We start from the raw sequence: 12,790 nt of genomic DNA, 5'->3' as shown, positions 1-12,790 counted from the left end.
GCTTTTGATGTTGTTGCACATAAAAGACTGCTGTATAATCTGGAGTAATGTGGCATTAAGGACAAGTTACTGCTATGGATAAAGAGATGGTTAAGTGGAAGAAGAAGGCAGAGAGTGGTTATCAATGGGCACTGCTCTTAGTGGAATAATGTCATCAGTGGAGTTCCCCAGGCTTCAGTGCTGGGCCCATTGTTGTTTTCAATATTTATTAATGATACTGATGAAGGTATATGAGGGACCATCAAAGTTTGCAGATGATACAAAGGTTGACAGGTGATTAATGACAGTAATGATGGTATGCTACTGCATCAAGATTTAGAAAATATTAGGTCGATAGACTGAGAAATTGCCATTGAGGTTTAACACTGACAAATGCAAGGTACTACATATGGGTAGCAGTAATCTCAGAGTAACATATCAACTGCGTGGTACTACATTTAGGTAGTAGAAAATGAAAAGATCTAGGGGTAATTCTGCAGTCAGATATGAAGTTTTCTGAGCAATGCAGACAGGCTGCCAGAGCAGGTCATGGGGTATTGTGAATGATATACAGAAACTTTGCTAGTAGGGATAAGGAGGTGATTATACCTTTGTACAAGGCCATGGTTAGGCCACATCTAGAGTATTGTGTACAGGTCTGTAGGCCTCATTTTAGGAAGAATGTAGATCTGCTGGAATGAGTGCAGAGAGGAGCAACCAGATGGTGAAGGGAACAAAAGGAGTGTTCTTATTTAGAAAGGCTTCAGTTCTGGAAACTGCAGCATCTCACGACTAGCTACCTGCGGGGTGATCTGATTGAGATGTTTAAGGCTTTGTATGGATTGAGTAAGCTAAATATGAATGGCATTCCCCCCCCCCCCCCCTTTTTATGTAAAACCCCAAACCCAAGAGGTATTAGAACCTATAGTACTTAGTACTGTGCTTGGGTTGGAGGTTGAGAAGACGAAAGAAGATATTTGTTGACATTGGACTTGAACTTCTGTAGACTGTAATTTTCAGGAAATACGTATGAAGGAAGGTTGTTCCAGAAAATGGCAGTTGAATGAATAAACGAGGAAGATGAAAAGTTGGTTCTGTGAGTTTGGAGTTGGACAGTAAATGGATGTTGGCTGGTGGCGGCACGTGTTTGGACTGTTTTGAAAGAGACAGCAGAAATTATAGAAGCCAATTTAGAAGAACAGTGCCCATGGAAGTAGCTGTAGAAGAAGCATGCAACAGAAACAGTACGTCTATGAGACAGCGAGTGGAGAGACTTTGTTAATGATGAATCATTAATTAACCTAACTGCCCTCTTCTGAATGGAATTGAGAAGCCTGAGAGAAGTTTTGGGGTCACCACCCCAGATGTGGGAACAATATTCCATGGCAGGGCGGATTTGTGATTTATACAGAGTGAGCAGCTGTTTGGAAGAAAAGTAACGCCAAGAGCGAAAGAGAAAACCAAGTTTTTTAGATGCAGAGACTAGACATATGAGGGGACAAATTTAAGTTGAGGAAGCTTGGTTGCAGAATAGATGTGTGGAAGTTTGCCTTCAGCAAACAAGTGGTTGATTATTGGAATAGATTTCCATCTGTTGTTGTGGAAAAGGATGGTGTGAATAAATTCAATAAGAGCTAGAGAAATTCTTGGAGTGTAAGGATGGGTGAAATATGTCTGTGTTTTTTTTGGCCGATGCTATATAAGCTAGGTTTCTTGCATCTTTTTCCACCACCACCACCACCACCACCACTACTACTAAAACAGTCATCCAATAAATCCACAAAAGTCTTGCTAGTGTGTGAGTGCCCAACCCACACATTCTACTAAATATCTGGAATTAAAATCCCCCAATTATAAGACGTTCTGACTTACTGGTTCACTATATTTCTTTGTACAGTTGTTTGTAACTCATCAGTCATTAGGCCTATAATGCACACATATTCTCATTTTTACTTTCCCAGTGATTATGTCACAATAAATTGACTCAACATTGCCCTGGCCACCCATGTCAACTGGATTTCAGATGCAATATTATATAGGGTTATAGTAATAGTATTCGCCATATGGTGCAAAGAAGCCACAGGCTTTTCTTAACGGACAAAAAAAAAAAAAAAAAAACCCTCTAAAGAAGTAGATAAGAAAACAGAAATTATATGCTTCCCTCCTCACACAGGTAAGTATCCAGTAGACCTTTGGGCAACTGGTTAAAATAAAATTTCCTACAATCTAATCTAAACCTCAAGCCCTGTAATTTGAATTTATGACCCCCTAGTTCTGGAATTATTTAGAACAGCAAGAATTCCACCTTCATTCATTTTACTAATCCCTCTCAGAGCTTTATAAACCTCAATCAGGTTATCTCTAAGGTGCCTGGTTGCCAAGCTCTGTAGTCAAGCTCTGTAGTCCACATAATTGGAGTCTTTCCTCATAGTCATCCTTCTGCTGATCTCACCATTCGTTATTCAAAAGAAGAAAACAATAAACAACACAACAGAAAATAACTGATATCACATATCTTTTATTGTTTTTATGCTTAATTATATCAAGTACTGAAAGAATTTTTTTTTTTTTTTTTTTTGCTCAATGTACAAAATGAGAGCTACACTTTTGTGGGCTTGGAGCCACATGCAGTTTTGGTGCTGCAGATTCCTGACCTAAAAGAATATGGTCGGAAATTGATGCAACAATTACAGTATTTATAACTGGAATTATAATAAAGATAGTAAAAATGGAACATGAAACAGCTACTTCATAAAAGATATACACTTCTTTGCACAAACAGATTAAGAGAATCTCACCTCTTTTGTAAGGCAAGTTATTACATCTACCCGTTTAAAGTCATCAAACTCTAAGCAGAAATATGATTTGTCAGCATTTTCTTCATTTCTTGTAATGAAGCGTTTTTTGATCTGAGCAGGTTTTGGATTTTCTTGAGCCTAGTAAATAAAATAGTTTATAGTTGTATAGGCAATTAAATGAAAATAGTAGAATAACGTATAACAGAAAGAAAATATTTATGGCATTTATTTTTAATTTTCATATAATGCTGTATATTTTACCTTCACGAGAGAGCGTACAAGAATGCTCAAGCCTGTTTGCAGTTAAAAGACCATTTCTATAATAAGGCAGACTGATTTTTAGAGAACAGGATTTTTATGATATTTTACCATTGATATCTGTATATTATTACTAGACTTTAAATTATATGCAATTGCATATTGTGGCCATTGTAATTGCTAGTGCATATAAATACAAATAACACAAATGTTACAAGCAATACTGAATATTCCATAACTTGATAATTTTTTCAAATGTTGATTTTGGAAGTAGGAAACAAGTCATTGTATTGCAATTAAATTAGTGTGGAAAACATTTTAATACTATTTGTTCTCATGCTTTCGACTAAACTTTGTAACTAAACTTTGTATGGAATCGTAAATTGCCAATCACGGAACAGATTTTATTATGCATGACATTATCACTGTGTTTTTAGCAAAAAGAATGTTCTATGCAAGAAAAAAATTCCAGGTCGATCAACATGTGGAAACATTGCATACTATGGCCAAGCAAAAAAAAAATTTCCAGAACAGTCACTTTTAACTCAGCCATGTACTTAAAAAGAAGAGAAAAGTGATTTCCAAAGGATTCTGATGTCTACTGGCAAAATTACAGACATTCGTGGCCACTACATTGCACATTTTATATGTGGAAAATTAGATGCAGTACCATTGCATCCATATTTACTTGCTTGAAATGCACTCAAAAAGGTGAATTACTCTACAAGAGCAAGATTTTTAATGATTCTCTCCAGTTATTATGGCCAGAATCAACCCATAGCGAAAGAGTCTACATTTCTGTTATTGATATTTATTTGTATATGGTAAAAGATGCTTCTGCATTACAAGTTTTCCATCCAAATCTGATCCACATTACTTGCTTAGCCCATGGCTTATGTAGGTTGAGCAAACTTATTTCTAGTATAAAAAAGATTCTGTCAAAAGCACTTTCAAGAGTAGCAACTTACAGAAATATGCTATGTACTTTTCCTTACCAACCTGATCCTGTTCTCACAAGTTGGAGAACATGGTAACAAGAAGCACCGTTTTTTGATAAAAATTTTGATTCTATGAAAGAATTTGTTGATTCCTTAGATAGTATATATTCAGTGGCTATTGCTCTCTGATTTTTTGGCTAGAAAACATTCACTGTTCATCTAGACACATTTCAGCTGGTTACCTAGTTGTATAACCAAACTTGAAATGTGGGACTTTCTTCGAGCAGTGCAATTGGAGAGATGGATAAAGCCAAATTGCAAATTTCAACCATGCCTGGAGGCATGAGAGAAGAAATAAGAAGAAAATACAATAATGTTTTAGAAAAGAACTTAGGATTTCATACTTTCAGGAAAACAGATGAATTTATAAATGGAAAAGCTCATATTTTTAAATACAGCCCAGTCACTTCCATAGGAGTAGAAAGGTCATTCTATTTTGTATAGAAGATAAATTCTATAAATTTACAAAAGAGCACTTTGAGAAATATATTTACTGTGTATTGTAACAAAAATTATTCCAGGTGTGAGAAAGGAAAAAAACTTTCAAAAAAAAAAAAAAATGTTAAAACTTTTCATAAACAGTTTTATTACTTTAACATGCTGAAAATACAAAGAAATTGTGGTTCAATTAATTGTAATAAATGAGTAATAAATGTAAAAACTGTAGTGCATATTTGCACTACAGTTATGTATAATTGGCCTGTTTTTTAGTGTATATAACACGATGTCTAATTATTACTGATAAAAAAAAAAAGTCTAATGCCAGCTGTGTTATATGTTTTTAAACGGAGTGCAAAAACAAATCAGTATAACTATGCAGAAAGACTTAGTATTAGCAAACTATGTAAGAAAGCAAGCTTATTTAACCAATAAAAAAAAATTCCCACATCATTTGTCCAATTCCCCCTTGATAATTTTTGTTTAGTTCTTCATTGAATTTATTCGAACTACTTACCCACTTCCACAACAACAGATAGAAGTGTGTAATAACAATTAGCTGAAACTTCTGCATTTATATCCTGCAACCATCCTTCCTCAATATTAAGTCGAATTGCAAATTTTAATGACTCTTTGCATACTACACATATGATAAGACATAAATTAAAATGAAAATTTTATTTATGTCCTCCCCTTATATGCAGTATGAACAAATGGAAGAATTCCATCAGCAGTGAGCTTGCTCCATCCATTCAAAGACTTAAACACTTCAATCAAATTACCTCACACTGACTAGTCACCAGACACTGCAATTTTGAAAGCTTTCTTGGTAAAAGTCCATAGCATACAGCCCTCTAGATCTGTATGCAGTACTTAAGATGTGGCCTTAGCAGTGTGCTATACAATGGGATAATCACTTCCTTATACGTACTAGCAAAATCATTGAGAAAACTCCATGAGTTGTTCTGGCAGCCTGTCTGTACTGTCAGAGAACTTCATATCTGACTGCGCAATTAGCCCTACGCCTTTTTCGTTTTACACTAGCCAGAGCGCAGTATCACACAGTTGGTAGGTTAATCTGGGACTGCTGTTACCATTATGAAGCACCTTACATTTGTCAATGTTGAATGTCAATTGCCATATTTCAGCCCATTCCTTCTTTTTCTTAATCTTGTTGCTATGCTATAGCAACATCACTAACCATCTCCTACCAACACTAACCATCTGCTGCCAACCTTTGTATTATGTGCAAACTTACACATGAAGTCTGATAAACCTTTATCAATATCATTAATAAATACAGAAAACAATAATGGGCAAAGCGTTGAACCACGCGGGGGTGTATCTACTAATAACAGTATTCCACGAAGAGCAATGTCCATTAATAATGACTACTTGTCTTCTCCTTCAACCATCTTTTTATCCATAACAGTAACTTGCCTTTAATGCCAAATTGCTCCAATTTGTACAGCAGTTTTTTAAGTGAAACAGCGTCAAAAGCTTTCCCAAAATCCAAGTATATGATATTGAAATTATTTTTTGTATCCACTTCCTATGGTCAGATTTCCAGTCAAACTGGTAAGAAAACTTACCTCTTAAAAATCCATATTGTGACTGCAATATAACTGTAATCCTGCTATATGGTCCTTCCCTGAAAGAAGTAAAGCAAAGGTATGTAATTATTCATGTCACCTTTTGATCTGCCTTGATGAATTAGGGACACATTTGCACATTTTCAGTGCACAGAGAATGCCCCTCAATTCAAAGATGTGCTCATAATTATGGCTAAGGGTTTGCTTACCTCCTTTGCTGCCTCTCTTAATATAATTGGATAGAACTCTTCCATCCCAGGAGCCTTTTTTACATTTATCTTAAAAAATTTCTCTTCCAATTTCCTCTCAGTTATCACCAATCATCATTCAGCTCCTTGGTAGAATTTGATAGGTTTCTGGCCACCCAATCCTTAAAAAATCCTTCACATTTATGTAGATGTCAAATAGCTATTCAGTTTATCAGCAATCTGAACAGTATCATCAACAATTAAACTATTCATATCAAGTGAACCAATGTGAGTCATCCCCATCCTTCAAGTATTCATTTAAGCAAAGAAGTTTTTGTTGTTTATCTTTGCATCCTTTGCAAGAGACTTCTCATCATCCGCTTTAGCTTGTCTAACTTCCTTTGTAATTGACTCCAGACAATTTTATATCTGCCATAAGCTTCTGTATCACTTGATAATTTATACGCATCCTATGCATTTTTCTTTTGGCCATGAGTCTCATTACTTCATCTGGCATCCATTTAGGTCTAAGCCTGGAACAGTATTTCTTAGTTAGTATGACGAACCTAGTAGTTTCTACAGTTACTTTCCTGAATGCTGCCCATTTAGTATTTGCTGTTGATATCATCATCAATTCATCTCACTGTATAGAATTCAAACCCTGTCTTAAACCACTGTTTCACCTTTTTGAAAGCAAAAGTCCTTTCCTTTACTTTTTATGGTAGTTACATCTTTAATTAAATCCCACATTTGTACATTGTGATCACTACCACCTAGCAGTTCTTGATTCTTAACACACAAAGAATTGCTACTGATAATCATATCAAGAGTATTTCTTCCTCTTGTTGCTTCTCTATTATGTAATGTAGAAAACAGTCATACAATAAATCCACAAAAGTCTTTCTACTGTGTGAGTGACCAACCCACAAATTCCAGTTAATATCTGGAAAGTTAAAATCCCCCATTATAAGACATTCTGATATACTGGTTCACTCTATTTCTCTTTACAGTTGTTCACTGTACTCATTAGACCTATAACATGCTCCTACTCTCATTTTTGCATTCACAGTTTGTCATACTAAACTGACTCAACATTGCACTGGCCACCCGTGTCAAATGGATGCATTGCTTTAGATTTTACATGCTTTTTAACTAAGAGCATAATCCATTCTCTGTTCATTCTATCTGAGTGACACAAAGTCTGCGATATCTTTCAATATTCATATTTGATGACTTACATTCTATTGGAATGAGCAGCAGCCTGGAAAATAAGATGCAGAATATTTCAGAGACTGCTGGGAATCATTGAGGTACAAGTAAACAAATGGGTTGTGTTAGGATAGCTAAGAAAAAGAACAGGTGCATGTATACTTGCGTGTACACCAATGCTAGGAGTTTGGTAAATAAATTTGATGAATTTGAGGTATTGCTCAAAGCATCAAAGGTGGATATTGTTGGGATATCAGAGACGTGGTGTCACACAGATATAGGTAATGCAGAACTGGAATTTCGGTAGTACAACATTTACAGAAAGGATAGGAAGGAAGGAGGGGTTATGCCATTAGTTAAGAAACACATAAAATCCAAGGAAGTGAAGCCAGTCGACATCGTTGGACAGTGCAGTGTCGAGTCAGTTTGGTGTGACATAAGCATTGGGAGATCAAAATTGAGAGTAGGAGTGTGCTATAGGCCTAATGACTCTGATGAGTATAATAAGAAACTGTACAGGGAAATAGAGTGGGCCAGTAAATCTGAGAGTCTTATAATGGAGGATTTTAATTTCCCAGATATTGACTGGAATTTGGGGACTGTTCACCCGCACACTAGCAAGGCTTTTGTGGATTTATTGGATGATTGTTTTCTACATCAGCATGTTCAGAGGGCAACCAGAGGGAGTAATACTCTTGATTTGATTATCAGTAGTGATTCTTCATGCATTAAGAATCTGCAGATAAATGAACCACTAGGTGGCAGTGATCACAGTGTGCTGAAGTGGGATTTACTCAAAGAGGTAACTACCATTAGGGGTAAAGAGAAGGGTTATTGCTTTCGTAAAGGCGACTATGATGGACTGAGGCAGTATTTAAATTCTATACAGTGGGACCAACTGATGATGTTACAACAGCGAATTCAAAGAACTTATCTTGGAAGCTACTAGGCTTTACATACCAACTAAGAAATATTGTTCAAGGTTTAGGCCTAAATGGATGACAAATGAACTAATGAGACATATGGCAGAGAAGAAAAATGCATGGGATACATACAAATTAACAAGTGACACAGAAGCCTATGATAGATACAAGTTGATCTGTAACCAAGTTACAAAGGAGGTTAGGCAGGCGAAGGCAGATTACGAGAAATCTTTGGCAAGGGATGCAAAGAAAAACAGCAACGAGTTCTTTACATATGTAAACTGTAGAAGGAAGGGGATGAAACAGATTGGTCCACTTGATATCGATGGGTCAACTGTTGATGATCCTGCTCAGGTAGCTAACAAACTAAATGATTATTTTGCATTGACATTCACACATGAGGAGTTATTCAGCGAGGGGAATGCCAGAGGAGGATTCAACTCTGGCAGTAAGCTAGAGAATGTTGTAATAACTGAGAGTAAAGTGGAGGAGAAACTGTTGAAGATAAACACAAGAAAGGCACCTGGGTGGATGGGATCTATCCAGTTATATTAAAGGAGGCAGCAAAGGAAGTAAGTAAACCCTTAGCCATAATTATGAGAGCTTCCTTGGACTCAGGGGAGGTACCCATGGACTGGAGATGTGCAATTGTGACCCCAATTCACAAAGGAGGATCAAAGGCTGACACAAGTAATTATAGACCTGTGAGTTTAACTTCTGTTCCCGGAAAATTAATGGAGGCACTGGTTAAAGAAGCACTGCAGGATCATCTAGACAAGACTTCAGTTATAGCTCGGACACAGCATGGTTTTGTTAAGTGGAAGTCTTGCCTGAACAATTTGATTGGATACTATGATGCAGTCACTAATGAACTGGATGCAGGGAATAACTTTGATATTATATACTTGGATCTTAGAAAGGCTTTTGATACTGTTGCACATGGGAGACTGCTGCACAAATTGGAGCAGTGTGGCATTGGAGGCAAATTGCTGCTATGGATAAAGGGGTGGTTGAGGGGGAGAAGACAGAGAGTGGTAATCAATCGACACTGCTCATCGTGGACTAATGTTATTAGTGGAGTCCCTCAGGGTTCAGTGTTGGGTCCATTATTGTTTTCTGTATTTATAAATGATATTAATGATGGTATATCAAGCTTAATGTCCAAGTTTGCAGACGATACAAAGGTTGGCAGGGTTGTCAAGGACACTACTGACACTATGCTGCTGCAACAGGATCTGGAACGGTTGAGCTGATGGGCTGAAAGGTGGCAAATGAAGTTTAACATTGACAAATGTAAAGTACTACATATGGGAAACAGCAACTCCAGAGCAACGTATCAACTCTGTGGTACTACACTGACAGTGGTAGAGAATGAAAGGGACCTGGGAGTGGTTGTCCAGGCAGATATGAAGTTCTCTGAGCAGTGCAGATGGGCTGCAAGAGTAGCTCATGGTGTATTGTCAATGATATATAGGAATTTTTCTAGCAGGGATAAGGAGGTGATTATTCCCTTGTATAAGGCAATGGTCAGGCCACAACTAGAGTACTGTATACAGGCCTGGAGGCCTCATTTCAACAACAATGTAGAGCTGCTGGAACGAGTACAGAGAAGGGCAACAAGATTAGTGAATGGAACAAAGGGGTGCTCTTACGAAGAAACTTAAGTTTTGCAAATTACAGTGTCTGGAGACTAGGCACCAACGAGGTGATCTGATAGAGGTGTATAAAGCCTTCAATGGTTTGAGCATGCTCAATGCTGATGGGATTCTTCCTCTTGCTCAGAATAATCACCTGAGACGGCATAAATTCAAATTGAGGAAAGACAGATGTAGGATAGACATGCGGAAATTTGCCTTTAGCCAGCGGGTGGTTGGTTGGTGGAAGAGACTTCCATCCCTTGTCGTGGAAGTTGATAGTCTAAATAAGTTTAAGGCTCAGCTGGACAGGTATTTCGAACGAACAGAGGGGTGAAGTGGAAGTGGTTATTTTTTATTTATTTATTTTTTTTTTTGGCTGATGCTGCATAAGCTTGCTTTCTTGCATCAAATGCCTCTACTAATTCTAATGCTAATGCTAATGTGATGCATATTATTTATAGAGCGTCTATGGAATTGGGCACCAGCAAAAATAAAAATTACAGAAAAGAAAAAAGGCTCAATGGGAAATCAACTCTGCAGTGTCCTTAACTCAGTTTTTTGATTACTAAATGTATCTGTTTTCCACTTCTGTTCACATGTTGTGTTGACATTTATGTTGACAACTTATGTCAATTTATGTTGACTATTATGTTGACAACACGACTGACATTTATCATTGTTTGCCATTAGCACAGTATCTGGGTTAGGACTATTAACAGCAGTAGCTTTTATGTCTTTAGTATCAGTAGTGGCAAATGATGCAAGAAAGCAAGCTTATACAGAATCAGCAAAAAAAAAAAAAAAAAAAAAACCCAACTTATTATTTCATAAATTCATTTCCTATAATAGTTTGTCTAGTTTTTCCTTGAATTTATTTAAGCTATCAACTTCGATAACAACAGATGGAAGTCTGGTGCTGCAATCAACAATCCTGTGGCTAAGGCAAATAGCCACACATCTATTCTACAACCATCCTCTCACAATTTGAATTTATTTCCCCTCATATGCACAGTCTGAGAAAAAGGTAGAATACCATCAGTATTGAGCTTGCTCAATTCATTTAAAGCTGTAAATCATATCAATCAGATCATCTTGTAGATGCATAGACCTCAGACTCTGCAATCTGTAGAAATGAAGCCTTTTTGGTAAGAGCAACCCTTTGTTTCCTTCACCAATCTTGCTGCCCTTCTCTGCATTTGTTCCAGCAGATCTACATCTTTCCTAAAATAAGGCCTTCAGACCTGTATGCAGTACTAAAGATGTGACCTGGCCATTGCTTTATACAATGGTATAATCACCTCCTTATCCCTACTAGCAAAATTCCTGTGTATCACTTACAAACCCCATGAGTTGGCCTGGCAGCCTGTCTGCACTGCTCAGAGAACTTCATATCTGACTGTACAATTATTCCCAGGTGTTTTTCATTTTCCACTATTCTCAATGTAGTACCACGCAGTTGGTATGTTACTCTGAGGATACTGCTACCCATTTCCCAGTACTTGGCATTTGTCAATGTTAAAGTTCAATTCCATTTCTCAGCACATCTGCCTAAATTTTCTAGATTCTATCATACCACCATTACTGTTAATAACTACCCTGACAACCTTTGTATCATCTACAAACCTGGACATTATGCCTGATATGACTTCATCAATATCATTAATAATATAGAAAACAATAATGGGCCCAACACTAAATCCTGTGGAACTCAACTAATAATATTAGTCCACAAAGAGCAGTGTCCACTGATTACAAGTCTGTTTCTTCTGCCACTCAACCATCCCTTTACCTATTGCAGTAACTTGCTCTTAATGCCACATTGCTCCAGTTTGTACAGCAGTCTTTTATATGCAACAGTATCAAAGGCTTTCTGGAAATCCAAGTATAGTCAGTCCTTGTATAACACGTGTTTACATTGCACAAATTCAATCATACATGATTTATAAATAGGGGAACAATATCTTATAAAACACGAACCGAATTCGCTTATGTACGATTCGCCTTTATGTTTACAAGAAATGGCAGTCGAACGCGGAATCACCCCAACTGAACGCAACACGATAGGAATGAAGAGAAGATTCTGAAAATGTATTTATGTGTTTTATATCAGTGAAGGGGAAACACATTTCACCATAATAACGTAAAAATCAACACAATTCCAGCTATCGGTAATATCGCAAATGCAATTAGATTGAGTTTACTACCAGTAGCAGAAACGCAACTGGAAATTATTTTTATTGTTTTATGGTAGTAACCCCTAGAAATGTGCTTTAGTAAAATGTGAGGTGTTAATAGTGTATCTCTGCCTTTACGGTGTTGTTTATTCAGTTGCTACACGCGTGCAGCTTTGTTTATGTGTATCAAACGTGCCTCCTCGTTTTGTAATTGTGCTTTATTCCCTAAAAATGAGTAAAATATTTAAAAGGTGTGAAAAGGAAGCATCCTGGTGAAGACTCTGCAGATTCAGAGAGAAAAATAAAAGCAATATCGATAAACAGAGGCGGACTGGATCAAAAATTCTTACCTGGGAAAATTTATAGTGGCCTCATACTATGGTTTATGGCCAAAATCACATCGGCCTCTGGGGTTTCCCCGGTAACGCTTATGGCCAGTCTGCCTCTGTCGATAGAGAAAAAATATGAAATTGTGAAACGCTTTGAGTGAAATGAAAGACCATGTGATATTGCACATGCTACAGACCTAAATGAGGCAACGCCGAGAATTACAAAGAATGCAGAGAAAATAAAAACTTTCATAGCATGAACAACTC

General features: G+C 37.0%; 1 long non-coding RNA gene across 1 annotated transcript in view; it reads right to left on the bottom strand.

Moving 5' to 3' along the window:
- LOC150084766 (uncharacterized) overlaps positions 1-2,835 on the bottom strand; it is a 53,411-nt gene extending 50,576 nt beyond the window's left edge. Inside the window, exon 1 of the long non-coding RNA XR_016547111.1 lies at positions 2,778-2,835. This is a non-coding gene — a long non-coding RNA (uncharacterized LOC150084766). The remainder of the gene's footprint in view (positions 1-2,777) is intronic.
- Between the last annotated feature and the right edge of the window lie 9,955 nt (positions 2,836-12,790).

The sequence above is a fragment of the Mastigoproctus giganteus genome, chromosome 6 (genome assembly GCF_048544385.1).
Source record: "Mastigoproctus giganteus isolate SK-2022 chromosome 6, ASM4854438v1, whole genome shotgun sequence".
NCBI lineage: Eukaryota > Metazoa > Arthropoda > Arachnida > Uropygi > Thelyphonidae > Mastigoproctus > Mastigoproctus giganteus.
The sequence above is the reverse complement of the archived record's forward strand: the minus strand, read 5'-3'. Positions and strand labels throughout refer to the sequence as shown.